Source organism: Chenopodium album, chromosome 23 (assembly GCF_948465745.1).
Source record: "Chenopodium album chromosome 23, dcCheAlbu1.1, whole genome shotgun sequence".
NCBI lineage: Eukaryota > Viridiplantae > Streptophyta > Magnoliopsida > Caryophyllales > Amaranthaceae > Chenopodium > Chenopodium album.
Genome location: NC_137856.1, coordinates 25451998 through 25467221, shown reverse-complemented (window position 1 = coordinate 25467221; position 15224 = coordinate 25451998). Strand labels below are relative to the sequence as shown.

General features: G+C 33.6%; 1 long non-coding RNA gene across 2 annotated transcripts; it reads right to left on the bottom strand.

Annotated features, from left to right (window-relative positions):
- Nucleotides 1-8318: 8318 nt before the first annotated feature.
- On the bottom strand, nucleotides 8319-14835 carry LOC145608782 (uncharacterized). 2 transcript variants are annotated; one of them, XR_014105893.1, is made up of 6 exons: nucleotides 14564-14835; nucleotides 13922-14329; nucleotides 13243-13293; nucleotides 10295-10416; nucleotides 9092-9204; nucleotides 8319-8817 (listed from the first exon to the last, which is right to left on the bottom strand). It is a non-coding gene; the product is annotated as an uncharacterized LOC145608782 (long non-coding RNA). The 2 variants fall into 2 exon arrangements; XR_014105892.1 differs by having other exon boundaries at nucleotides 10295-13293.
- Between the last annotated feature and the right edge of the window lie 389 nt (nucleotides 14836-15224).

Here is a 15224-nt window from a genome sequence, read left to right as displayed (position 1 = left end):
CATTTGTCCAATATAGTGCAAAAGCAACTGTGTTGAAAAGAAATCAGGCTCAAGTGTGGGTTGGTGAATCGGTTATATTTCGGACAGTAAGAGAAAAGCGATGTCCATGATTTTGATATAAGTTTACAAGGGTATTGGTTCATTTAAAAAAAGTTCATGAAAGTGAAATCCAAAAAATCATATGAGTAGTTCTAAAAAAAAAAAAAAAAAAAAAAAAAAAAAAAAAAAAAAAACCTAGAAGCTAAGACAAAGGTTGGTCAAATACAATAACCAGAAAGTTCAAGAGATTGCGGTATTAATACCATTCAAATAGCTTAGTTAGTTTGGTGACTCTTAAGGTCCAAGCAATAATTGCCCAAGTTTTTACTCATTTGAACTGAAGACTAGCTTAGTAGAAATTTGAATTGGGAATGATCTTGATTGACAATTTCACAAAGTCAATCACTCAACATTTACTGTTATTAATCCTTGGACCTTATTTCTCCACTTAACTTAGGGTCTATTCTCATTGAGTGAACTGAGCTGAATTGAATTGAACGAGAGTTTTGATTAGTTCAAGATTTCAATCTTTATCTAGGGTTCTTGGAGCCTTCTAATCTTGCTACCGACTTAGGACGCACTATGTTCGTTGATTCCGAAAGCATTAAGATATGTGAACTGAACTAAACTTATTAGAGAAGAACTAAACTAAATTGAAATGAATACTTTATGAGAGAAGGAAATTAGGAGCTGAACTTAACTGAACTGATTAGAGCTGAACTGTACTGAACTGAAAATAATCGTATGAGAACAGACCCTTAGTTTTTGAGGTTACTTGGTCCATTTTGTCCATTGCATTTTTTACCGATTCAAGAAAATAACTTCATTATTTTTGTAACTTTAACAAAATAAATTAATGATTTATAATATTAATTTACTCTGTAAAATAAATTATTTACAAGGCAATCATTGTTAAATGACATTTACTGTAATTATTACGATCATAACTTTAACTGATTAAAACTTAAAGTGAGGTATATTGGTATCTTATATGAATACAAGAAAAATATAGACAAGTGATATCCTGCTAATTGAACCATTCCAATCTGTACTTTAAATATAGCAAACATTTCCATGTCTAGAACTCAATACTTTTTACAACTCCTTCACTAATTCTAGAGTAATTTACTAAAGTTTTTGAGCATTGCTAAGATACATGACATTCAACATATTAATCGCATATGTACAAATAGTTATAATAAAATATATGCAAACATACATAAGGTATTAAGACTAACTGCAATTACTCAACTTGAAATACTACCTATACCGCGCGCATCGCGCGCGTATGATCCCCTAGTATAAACCAAATGTATGATTTAAGAGTACTGATTTTTTGTTTTAAATGTACAATAAATGTTATGGACTCTAGTCTCATTTCACTATTATCATAAAGGTGCTTTCAGTCATTGTAGAATTATAAATGGCATTGGTCAATCAACTAAGGATGAACATATTGAAGTTAAGATATGTGTGTAATAGCACAAATCCAATTATCCAATCACTTTTGAATTGTTGTTTAATCTCAATTATTGGTCTTGGCAAGGGTTAATAGAGCTGTTGCATTGTCAAATTGTGTACAATGAACATTTTTTAATTGTAGATGGAGATAATTGCTATGTTATTTATAATCTGCTAAGCAATAAGAGTTAATTTATTAACCATAATGTAATTGTATTATTCGGTTTTCTTGCTAATTTAATGAATCCTATCGTAATTTATATACTTTTTAAATTCATTGCTTATACTATATTGGTGCGGTTGCTTATCTAGAAACAAATATAACCATTTTAAAGCATTATTGTACAAAATAATTGATAATAGTTTTCATCATATAGCATAGAGTTTTTATACATAAAAGATACTAAGTTCAATACAAATATTAATAGTGCACATCCAACTCCACACAAAAACTTACTTCCTCCGTTATTTTTTACTTGACCCGCTTTGACTTTTACACTATACATCACCCCCCTTTGACCGTCTTTTATGAATAATATGTAAGGAAAAATATATGCATGTGAGATCTTTTTGAATTCGTCTCTGTAAGTACTATCATAATATACAACTTTTATAAATTTTACTTATGGAGAAAAAAAGTTATTGATCGCCAAAGTTTGGCAAGCGTGATAAAACAAACAGGTCAAGTAAAAAAGAACAGAGGAAGTAGTTGTTTAAGCCAACCAAAATAATACAATAGCGAGAATCTTACACCCCTAGTCTTGGATACTGTTCTACTTAAATTAATAGGATATATTACATCATTAACTAACATACCTTTGTTTCTGTATATTCCAAACAGGCAGCATATAGGAATATTATATAACAAAAGTATATATGAATACGATGCTGCTATACATAGGTTTTCCAAAAGGCGTTATCTTCATATTATGAACTTGTTGTATGGAGCAGGTTTCAAAAAAAATAAAAAAAAAAACTTGTTGTATGGAGCAAATCCTATACCATCTCAAAACCATGTGACAACTCCTTGCTTAGAACATGTGATCTGATAATCCAATCTGAATGATTAATAATCTGTCTGCTTGATTAAAAGTTCACCTATGAACTTCTGTATTACAACACTTATAAGCCATGTGTTTTGCACTCTTTTTTGCCTAATATTACACTAAAGGTTTGAAAAATCTGGTGAATAATGTAACACAATTAAGTACTTATGTCGAACCACCTATACCGCGTTGTGCGGTTGTGCCATTGCCCATTGATGACTCTTGCACTCTTCTTTGACTAATGGCTCCCAACAATCTACAGGAGTGCCAGTAAAGAAATAAAAATTGCACCATGATACGAGGAAATTAGAATAACGACACAATACGAGCAAAGCAATAAGAATCAAATCTTTTGATTTTAAAATTATAATTAATTTCACTCCTCATCTAAAGTCAAATAAGATCATAAGCCAGTATTCCAAGGAAAAAAACTAACGCAACCTCCCTATACCCCTTTCTCTATGTCTCTCCATACCTCTTCTTTTGTCCCTTCACCATTACCATTCCTAGAAACTACTCCCTCGAGATGCTCATCTAACAATGGATGATAATCCCTCCGTCCCCAAAAACAGTTCTCATATTTCTTTTTAGGCGCCCTACATTGATATTCTCATTTATTTTCCATTTGGTCACTATAAAAATACCAAATTAGCTTCCTTTTTTCTTTTTTTGCCTTCATACACATAACTACCTAAGATTTTTCATATTTTCTCTAAATATTTCCCCCCACCCACGTGCATGTACTTTATTCTGTTTTATGAACTTATAGTGTGATCTATGTACTAACATTTCCTATATTATCTTTTGTTGCTTTACGTACTTTTTCCTCCCACTTCTTAATTTTTTTGATTTTTGACGTATGAGAACGGTATTTAGGGAAGGCAAAAGTAAAAAAAAATCAGCCTTCATATGTGCAAGTGTTAATTGTAGCTTGCCCTTACCACTTGCTTTCCCTACTACCTCTATTTTCCTTTCTCTTTTATGGTTTCTATCACTCAACCTTATATGATTTTGCGAATTTTTATAATCTTCCACTTTTCTCTATTTCTTCATCATGTTAAATTAATCTTTTCTAATACTCTTTGTTTCTTTCTTCTTAACACATGTTAGTGATACAATTTCTCTATCACCCTCCACTCCTTTCAGTTTCCCATCTACACCATCTTTCCTCCTTATTTTTATCTCCCTTTCACTCTCCAATTATGGTCTTAAAATTTAGCTTATCCTACTTGCTCTCTCCCTCACACTGTCATTACTTTTTTCTATCCTTCCTCTAATTTGTCTTATGTAGTTATGTGTAGTTGAGAATCTCTTCTTAATATTTAATTTTTTGTTACGGCATCAAAAATATATTTTATTCTATATTGGTCTCCTTTTTTACTTCTATCTTTTATCTTTCTTTATCATCTTTACATTCGCATGGTCACCATATTAAATCCCTCTTCCTCATCCCCTACATGATCTACTTTATTTCTGCATTCCTTTGCTTTGGTTGTATTATAATATATTTTTATTGTTTGATTTTCTTAAACGAAGACTTGCTTCATCGTAATAGATAATTATTGAACTATATTGTATAGTTTTTAAAATTTTATAAGGAAATAAAAATTGTGATGGGTATTATGGGAAAGGAAAAATTATTACCAAAAATTCTGTTTCACTTTATGGATTACAAGCTAATAGATGCATGGAATTTGAGTGTGTGAATATAAGCTACACAAACTTTTAAATAAAATGGATGTTCAGTAAATTACTGAACATCCGTACTGAACATCCGTTATAAAGTGACAATAAAATACGCAAAAGTTACACTAAAACGCATAAAAGTTACCCTGATATAAATGAGTTATTTATGCTTCATTGATAAATTTGACAAAAGTGACTAAATTTGACAAAAGTGACAAGAAATCTGATACAAGTGTACCGATGTACAGTAAATTACTGAAAACCGGATGTATACAAAAGTTTTCCTATAAGCTAATTGTTTCTAATAAGCTAATTGTTTCTAATAAGTAGGGGTGAAAGTTCGGTATTCGGTTTGGATTACACCCCAAACCGAATCCAAACCGAATTATTTCGGTTTCGGATTTTTGAAACCGAATCCAAACCGAATTTGGATTCAATCCAATCCAATCCAAACCGAAATAATTCGGTTTTGAGAATTAAATCCAATCCAAACCGAATTTTTATGGGCTGTTGTATTGGGCCTTAAAATCTGGGCTTTTATTGGGCATATAATTTTGGGCCTTTTGAAGGCCTAAATTTTGTACCTGTTCCTGAACAAAATTAAAGCATAAATTTTAACATACAACTTTCACAAGTCACAACCATATGCCATACTGCCATAGTAACTAAATTGTCCAGCCATACTGCCATAGTAATTAAATACACTTACACATTGTCCACATTGAGACATAAGAACTTAACAAGTCTTAAAACTAACAAAACAGTCCACATGATGAATTGATAATAAAACAGACAAACAGTCCACAAATGAACTAGTTCAACCAACAGGGCAGCTTCATTCTTAGGCTCTTGGCAGCAACTTCAAGTCTTCAATCAATAGGGCAGCTTCATTCTTGGCAGCTAACTCTCAATCAAGCTCAACCAAGTCCGGGTTTTGATCACCAATTGTCATATTCCTCAAGTCTAATAACATTAAAAAAAAATAAACAAGTTACATAATATATATGAAATAATGAAAAAAAATAACATGATAATTGTTGTTTTATGTTACCTTCTTCAAGATCTTCAACTTCTTGTAAACACTCTTCTATATTAGGAAAGGGAGAAGAACGTAGCCAATTTTGAGCACAAACAAGTCCTTCAACGACCCTTGGAGTTAAGGAGCTCCTAAATGGGTCTAGAACCCTACCACCAGTGCTGAATGCACTCTCAGAGGCTACTGTTGAGATAGGGACAACAAGTATATCACGGGCCATTATTCCAATTGTTGGAAACCTAGCACTATTAAACTTCCACCACCCCAAAACATCAAAATTTTCACATTCCTCCTCCGTTTCCTCTTCTAAATATTTGTCTAACTCAATTTTTGCTTCTCCATCTTTCTCACACTTATGTTTCTTATACTTACTCTTCAATACCTCAAGCTTCTTTTGTTTGGGAGAAAATTGGGAATTGTCCATACTTGAGGACACTTCCTCCCTAATCACATCACCAGAAGAACCACGATACTCCTCATACAATGCATTCAAAGACTCTTTCAAATTATTCACCAAAACAAATGCATGCTTAGAATCATAAATTTCAGTTAACATCCACTCAACATAATCTAACTTATAACGAGGATCAAGCACAACAGCAATAAAAATCAGCATGTTCATTTTCTCCGGATCACCCCAATATTTGTCATATTTCTCCTTCATTTTAGTAGCCATAAGACACATCTCCACATCATCATTTGTCATCAAATCTTTCAAAAGGACAGCAACACTCACCAATTCATGGAAAAATAAATTGGAAGTCACATGCAAAGACCCAGAGACACGCAAAGTAAGATCGTAAAAGACTTGTAAAAATTCAGAAAACCTTCTGACTGTTTCCCAATCCTCAGAAGTAGGGCAACCCTTGCCCTCCCTCTCATTTAACTCAATCACATAATGAGGGTCCTCCTCAGAGTACCTCTCAAAAGCATACTCAAACACCAAAGCAGCATCCAACATTAAAAAGGTGGAATTCCACCTAGTAGGCACATCAAGGCACAACAACTTTTTAGAGTTGATTTTTTCTTCCACAACACATTTTTTAAACCTTAACAACCTAGAAGGGGATTGTTTGATGAATCTTATAGCTTGTCTCACACGAGTAATAGACTCATTAACAATTTTCAAGCCATCAGACACAACCAAATTCACAATATGAGCAACACAACGCATATGAAGGAATCGGCCCTTAAGAACCCCAACTTTCCAACCATTTATTTTCCTTCTCATATATCCTATTGCGGTATCATTTGAGCTAGCATTATCAACAGTTATGCAAAATACTTTCTCAAGTTCCCAATCAAGCAAACATTTCTCAATTTCTTTCCCAATTTCCTCCCCCTTATGACTTGATATAGGACAAAAATTCAGAATACGTTTTTGCAAATTCCAGTCATTATCAACAAAGTGAACAGTCAAGCACATGTAATTAATTTGCTGAATAGATGTCCATGTATCGGTTGTTAATGAAACCCTTGAGTTACACTTTTTTAATACCAATTTCAGCTTTCTTTTTTGAGTTAAAAAAGTTTCATAACAATCTTTAGCCACAGTAATTCTGGAAGGGACATGAAATCTAGGCTCCATTACATTACAAAATTGTTTAAAGCCTACTCCCTCAACAAACTTAAAAGGCAATTCATCAACTATAACCATCTCAGATAAAGCTTTTCTAATTACAGTTGGATCATATTTCACATAAGACAATCCACTAGTACAACCACTTTCAATTTTATTGCTTTTGAAAGACAACAAACTTTGTTTTGATTCTTTAGGAGTATTATAGGGGTACTTACGGCATCTATTTATATGAGCCCACAATGGACTAGTGCCATTTCTCTTTGTACCACACTTGTATCTCATACCACAGTACTTGCAACGTGCTTCCATTCCAGTGGGTGTTTCTTCCTTGATAAAGTGCTCCCAAACCTCGGAACGATCCTTCATTCTCTTCCTCTTGGGTTTGGATTTTTCATTGTCAGATTCATGTTCCTCAATATTATCCATATTTGTGGACATTCTGATAATCTAATTTAAAACAGAAAAAAGAACTCACTCAATAACCAACAATTTTTATGCAAATCTATGAAAAACAATCAATCTATCAAAAAGAAAACATGCAATTCGAGCATAATAGTATAACAGAACAACATATATTCTGAATTCTGAAGGAATATCAGCAATTCGAGCATAATACAATTCGAGCATAATAACTATTCAAAGAAAACAATCTATCACCAATTCGAAAATAACAAAGAAAACATGCAATTCGAGCGAAAACATGCAATTCGAGCAGGAAAAGAGAAGTGAAATATGAAATATTGAAATTAAAGCATACCGGAACACTCCAACAGCCCAACAGGTGGTCAGCGGCGGCCGGCGTTGGAACACTCGAACGGAGTAGTGAGGAAAGTAGGAAAATCTAGGTGGTAAGTAGGAAAGCAGGAAGTATTGAGGTGGTGGATTGGTGGTGGTGGACGAACGGAGTGAGGTGGTGAGAGGGAGAGATGAGGGAAAATCTAGGGTTTTAGTGAGGGAAAGAGAAACGGTTGTGACTGTGGGAAATTCTGAGGGAAATTATTTAGGGTTTGGGTATATATATGTAGGAAAATGGGCTGAGATAATTGGGCTTATAAATTTCAGTTCGGTGTTCGGTTTTCGGTTTTTAAAATCCCAAAACCGAATCCAAACCGATATAATTCGGTTTTCATTTTCTCAAACCGATCCAAACCGAAAACCGAACAAAACCGAACTGAATTGCTTATTCGGTTCGGTTTGGTTCGGTTTTCGGTTTTTATCCAAATTACTTTCACCCCTACTAATAAGGTTCATGTCAGCTTCTCTTATTAATAAGACCTAGTTGCCCAATTGTTACTGTTATAATCCCCATGTGCAGCGTGTGAATTTTTATCGTATAGTTCATAGTGTGAATTTTTATCATAATTATTGATTTGAATATTTATTATTCTTATAATGAGTTTAAGAGAAATACTTTTTAGCAAGTGTATGTATTCTTTGAATTGTCATGTGTAAAGTAATTTGTCATGAGTTTAAGAGAATTTGTCATGATTGTATTTATTTCTTAATAAAGTAGGAATAATCAGATAGTAGAAATACATATTCGGGAAGTGGTATAGCACTATATTACAATGACAAGTTAACCTTGAAAATACAAGCACTATATATTCGATAGCATAGTGTCCCTCTATATAGTTGTGTTACCTAGTTTATCTATATGAAAAAAGCCAAGACATCGGTGTTGATTATCTATACAGGCCATTAGCAATTAGCATGCTCTTTCTTAGCCCCTGCTTTGAGATCATTCTGCTGAAATTGGATGTTACTTCTCTTTGAAAGAAAAATCAGAAGATAGGTTTGTCTCTGAGTCAAGGAAGAGAGAAACTAAAGCACAATCCTACATGTTAAAAGTTAGGTATCGCATTTTCCATCCTTGGATGGCTGTTTCAACCAGAGCTCTAGCAGCTTATCAAGTGCTTCTTGTAGTGCAAAAACACAACCTCACCAATTCTTAATTCTCTTTGCTTCCGCTGTTATATGTAGAAAACCAAACAAAAGATCAACAACAAAAATTAAAAAAAACACTACAACATGCTGAAAGTTTCAGTGTTAAATTTAACAATGAAAAGTTGCTGGAGTGTAGGACTGAAATTGAATAAAGTTTGTGGCAGTAGGATCATTTACAGATGCACAACGTTATGTAGAAATCTAGAGACATTACCATATTATGATGCAATGTCAAGCATGTAGCCCCCCAAATAATCAAAACTTTTTAGAAAAACTTTTTAGGCAATAAGACATTACCTAGTTGCAGATCATGGATCAGCTTCTGCATATCTTGTGATTTGAATCCTGGCCCCTGAATTCAACTTTAGATACTTTATCATATCAACATATTTTCCTATAAAAACTCCAATCTGAAACATTGCAGGATCATCAATGAACGAAATTCATCAGCAAGTTAACTACTCTCATTTTTATTTTATTTTTTTTATAGAACAAATAACTACTCTCAATTAATCCTATCAAAGTAGAATACTCTTATAGGTAAAATTAAGAACTAATGACCAACCTCATTCCAGCAATACTAAAACATGATCACTCATTCCAGTCAAATAATACGGAGTAGTAATAAATGCTACAATTCAAAAACTACTTAAATTTGGTCTGCAATCATGCTATAAACTACTTATAACGACTAGATTGGTCTGCAATCATGCTATAAACTACTTATAACGACATTAAACAATTGGCATAGGTTGCAGTAAGAGCAGCAAGCATCATGCATAGCTTTTGCATGAGGATGTTTACAAAGAATAAGCAAGTAAATGAACCTTTCATCCATTTTGTATTACCAAATTTAACTTATTACTTCCTATCAAATAAAGAAATCTAACTGACAGTGAGAACCTTTCATATTTAATAACAAAGTCACATTCACAGACAAATTGCTTAAACATATACAAAGTCTTTTAAGAATCCAAACAAATCTTTGAAAAATTATTTTCTTCACCACTTTGCAAATTGCATGCACCACCCCACTGAAACCACCTCTCCCTACATTCGATGTGATAAGATACACGAGAATACCCAATTCTCAATAAACTTAATCACACTTAGCAACCCAGTTTTTTTAAATAATATTTTCAAGACATTATAAATTGAAATTTAACTTGACTAAGTAAAATCTAATTGAGCACTATTACAAACCCAGTTATTATTACAAACCCAGTAGCATTGATAGCATTGATACCAACCCTACTGGAGAAGAATTCATAGCATTGATACAAACCTAGACATTTTGATCTTATTACAAACCCAGTTAATCACGCTGGACTATCGCGCGCATAATAGAATCATGATCCAATTCACAAGATAGAAACCAAAAGTGACCCTACTGAAAAAGAATTACAATCATGATTAATACAATCTATGTACCATGTTGTCAATCAAGAATACAATTAATATGAACCACAAAAACTTGCATAACAATAACATAAAGCATACCTTTATTAGTCCATGCAGAGGAACCAAGGCGTATCTAGCAACACCAATAAAAATAATTGTATTATCAACTTTTTTTTTTGAAGGAATTGTATTATCAACTTCATTCACTTAGATTGATGAACCTTGCAAAAATAAGAAGTACTTTGTATAAATATATGAATAAAATGAATAAAGAGTTACAGATTTCAGAGGTTGGGAACATATGAGGAAAGGGAAAGTATTTAAGAAGGAAAAAAGATACACAAATTTTAAAAGCCATATCTAGTATTAAGCTGACAAAGGCTCCAACTCTGGAAATTACCATTGAGAAAATTTCTAAATCCAGTGATTTTGATATCTTAAAACAAATATATCTTACCTGTGGTATACATAGGCCTGGAAAAAAAAGGTATAATAAATACACTATGAGTCACCAATAGAACTGGTGTCAGAAAACCATATAGTTTCCTCAGCTACAGAGTTGACAGGGTCCAATGATAGGAGTCCTGAATACATAAAAAGCTTGAAAGACAGAATTCAGAATCACAGTCCACTTGCAGATACTGGAAGATCCATGAAATTTTGTAGGGGAGCCAAGCATAAATATCAGACTTAGTAACAATATATATAGAAGAAAAAATGCTTTAACCCAATGTTTCTGGATGGTTGAATAGAATCTAAAGTTTGCCTCATATATTTTTCAAATAAACAAAGTTTCAAAAACAGGTAGAATCTGTAGGAAGGATACTTCTTATAAACTTATATTGCAATTCTAGAGCAGGTCCATTAAGTTCTAAAGTTTTTTCTTACCTGAAGATTGAACAAATATCGGGCAGTTTTTAATTAAAGCCAAAAGACACCTTCAATTGAAAAAGGGAAACCCTATTGGCTTACAGCAAGTCTTTTATAAATAGCTGAATCAACTGAACTTCAGAACAAAAGCTTGCTCAAAGACCATGTTAGACATACAACCTCAACATATCACTGTGAAGTTGAAAGTAATATATCCTAAACCATCAAATCACAACCTTTAAACTGGAACTTTCTGTCATTATGCACATTCATAGATTTTTTCAACCCCTAAACCAACACCTGCTCAAGCGTCTCATAAATCATTATCATGCTGGTGTACCAAATTCCCTAAACCAGATTGTGTTCAGCTGTGGCCCAGCTCAGCCATGTTTTTCTCATTTAGGAGCTCATAATGATAAGCAAATAAGTTTCCAAATGAGCAGGTTACAGCCTTGGGTATATCTAAAGCTAGTTACCAATTAGTCTTAAGTTCAGCTACCATCACAAGATAAAAAATCTCAGTGGAAGGAGAAGAAAAAAATGAGATTGAAATGAGAAGAAAAAATAAATCAACATATATTCAGGCATTGAGGTTTCCAAGCCATCTTTTGCAAGAAATAGATGAATAACAGAATTGAGAACAGGGTCGTAACCATGGAAGGAGAAGAAAAAAATGAGATTGCTTTTCATCTCATTTAAATCTATACTATCTATTAAAAGGCGTTCCTTTTAAAGGAACGGTGCCACGTGGCACTCTTCAACGTATATGAAAACATGTCACAATGCCACGTCAGCGACACGTAAGCTTGCGACTTCATTTGACAAAATTAATAAAATATGGTTATATCTAGATTCGAACCCTCAACCTCAAACAAATAATTGCTACACACTTACAAACTCAACCAACTTCTATTAGAGCTATAAATTTCACATATTTAACGTTATATATTCCTTTGATATTAGAGGTTATTTAATTTATTTATTTTTCACAAAATTAGAAAATAAATACATATGAAGGAAAAAAAAAACCGAGACAACACCCAAATCATACACTAGCTAAACAACAGTTAAACATAATTATCAAATTAAAGAAGTACAAACTAGCAATCCGGGGCATCGCCCGGGACACACACTAGTTCCAATTTATATCACGTGCTAAGGAAAAGGCGTAGAAGTGTGCGTATTGATGGATTTTAAATTGCATTTAGATAGCAATGGTGGAGGGAAGGAAAGGCTTGGGTGAGGAAAAGACAAAGTTTTCTGGCCTTCTCCTCTTAACAGTAAATGAAAGAGATAAGGGGGATGAGGAATATTCATATTCACTTGTTTGTTATGGACATGGGGAAGATAAGGAAAAGGAATAAAAGGCATTCATTTCCTTTCCAATTTAGGTAAGAGAAGAAGATTACAACTCCCCTCCCCTAACTATTTCCCTCCCTCTTCTAACCAGAAACATTATATTTTTTATCATCTTTTAAGGGATTTGGTGTTCACAATATAATAATAATTGAGTTTCCATTTACCTCCGTTTCCTCTGTTCCATATCCAAACAAAGGAAATTAGATCCATCACTCTCCCTCTCCTCCCCTTTCCTCTGATTAAACATCCAACTAATTTGTATAAGAATCAGTTTACTTGAAACCCTTAAACATGTAACAAAAGGGCGACAACAAAGAAAGCATCAATTTACCCTTTCAAGTTCCCCAAGCCCTATGTGATATTACTATAAATTTACAGCTCATTAGTGCCTATATTTGGACAATGAACTAACACTCCTTCAATTAATACCCAATCCACACACCCTCTTGTGCAAAGGGCATAGAAGAAACATCTCTAAGCATGAAACATTGCTGCTGATATTTATTAGCATATATATCCTTAGTCCTCCCAGTTCCATACCCCCATAGTCCCCGTATTGCATCATCCCCATTCTTCACAAGAGAATGTTATCCTTGAATGGAATCAAATGCTTTTGTCAAATTACTACTGAATTATGATCCCATCCATATACCTAAATTCTCTCCCATCAAATTAATGGATACAAAATAATGTAAACCACAATACAAAACCGCCTCAAACTTCATCTTTTTCATCGGTCAGTTCTGGATTAATACTAAATCAAGGACAACAAATCCAATAGAAACTAAAAGAATTCAATGTAGATAGAATGTACAAACCAAAAGCGTGGGAATGGCCGAGCAGAATAGCCAAGTCGTTGATATTGCAACCTGTAAACAGAAAAACAAACATCTAAAATGACCTTAAAAAGTTTTAGTTCTTGGTGTCTTATTCATTAAAAGTTGCTAAAGTATGATATAAGCTGTAAAATGAACATCAAATTAGTCATACTCGTACTAATACTATAAATTTCCAAAAAATACAATAAACAACAAACTAACAGGCCCTTAGTGTGGCTATCACAACCTTTAAACTAGAACTTTCTGTCATTATGCACATTCATAGATTTTTTCAACCCCTAAACCAGTACCTGCTCAAGCGTCTCATAAATCATTATCATGCTGGTGTACCAAATTCCCTAAACCAGATTGTGTTCAGCTGTGGCCCAGCTCAGCCGTGTTTTTCTCATTTAGGAGCTCATAATGATGAGCAAACAAGTTTCCAAATGAGCAAGTTACAGCCTTGGGTATATCTAAAGCTAGTTACCAATTAGTCTTAAGTTCAGCTACCATCATAAGATCAAAAATCTCAGACTGGCATGATAACAGAAAAAATAAATCAACATATATTCAATCACTGATGTTTCCAAGCCATCTTTTGCTAGAAATAGATGAAAAACAGAATTGGGAACAGGGTCGTAAACATGGAAGGAGAAGAAAAAAATGAGATTGAACTTACAGATTTTTCCAACAGTCAAATTGATGATTAATATCAGCAACAAACATAGGTTGTCAACAATTGCTAAAGCTTATCTTGACGAGCCGAAGCTAGCCATTGCTGAAGCTTATCTAGACAAGCCGAAGCTTATCATCCGAGCCGAAGGTGGTTCAGCCGAGATGAATGAGGTTCAGCCGAACCAAATTGCAACCGAGCCGAAGGAGGTTCACCCTTGCCGAAGCTTGGCTCGACTTCCAGCCGAGGATCACCCTCGCCGAAGCTTGATTCCTTGCCATGGTTCAGGCTCCCAGCCAAGGTTCACCCTTGCTGAAGCTGAAGCTCCTAGCCGAGGTTCACCCTCGCCAAAATTTGAGCTCTCAGCCGAGGTTCATCATTTTCAGCAAATTAAGACCACCGCAAAATCTTACACTATCATAGAAAATTTTAAAAATCAAAATCAACATCAAAGATAAGACAAACCCATAAGTCATCCAAATCAAATTACATATATTAGATCAAAGCAAACCCATAAAAAATCAATAATGAATAGTCAATTAAACTATTGTCTAATGACACTATATGTATAAATTAAATTATACATATATGAAATTAAACCCTAATTTGTCAAATTAATACTCGAGGATGTTAAAGAAGTAACGCTACCTGGAAGAAATGTTGATTCAATGGAGGAAAGCTCAGATTGATCTTCAATGCCAACCGAAATCCTCATCCTCCATAGAAGCAACATAACTCAACAACACCCAATGGAAAAAAAAAAGAGAGAATCTGGAGAATAGAAAAAAAAATGAGGAATCTGAAAAACGAAATTGCATTGGAAATGGAGATGGTAATTTCACAGTATAGCTTCAATGGTAGAGATGGAGAAATAGAGAGAGCAGGAGGAGAGAGATAGCAAAGTTATTTTTTTTATCTTTATCATCTATGAATAAATGGAAGAGCTTAAAATCGGGAAAATAGATACAGAAAAGAGTGGAAAATGAATGGAAGGGAGGAAAAATGGGAGAAAGTATAATTTAGTGACTCAACAAATTAAATGAAATTACATCCAAATGCAAGAAACTCAAACTCTCCAAATTTTGCCAAACTTGTGAACAGTAAAATTCATTGACTATAGACTCAAAACACTATTCCTTTCATGTTTGACAACTTTCTGCTTTTTAAGGGGTAGGGATACTCTACCCAATTCCTACATTCCTACCTCTGTTATCAATCACTACTTTCTTAAACACTCCTAATTAATTTTTTTCAACTATTGTTTTGACGTAGTTAAAACGCTGATGCTATCAAGAACACTACAACTAAA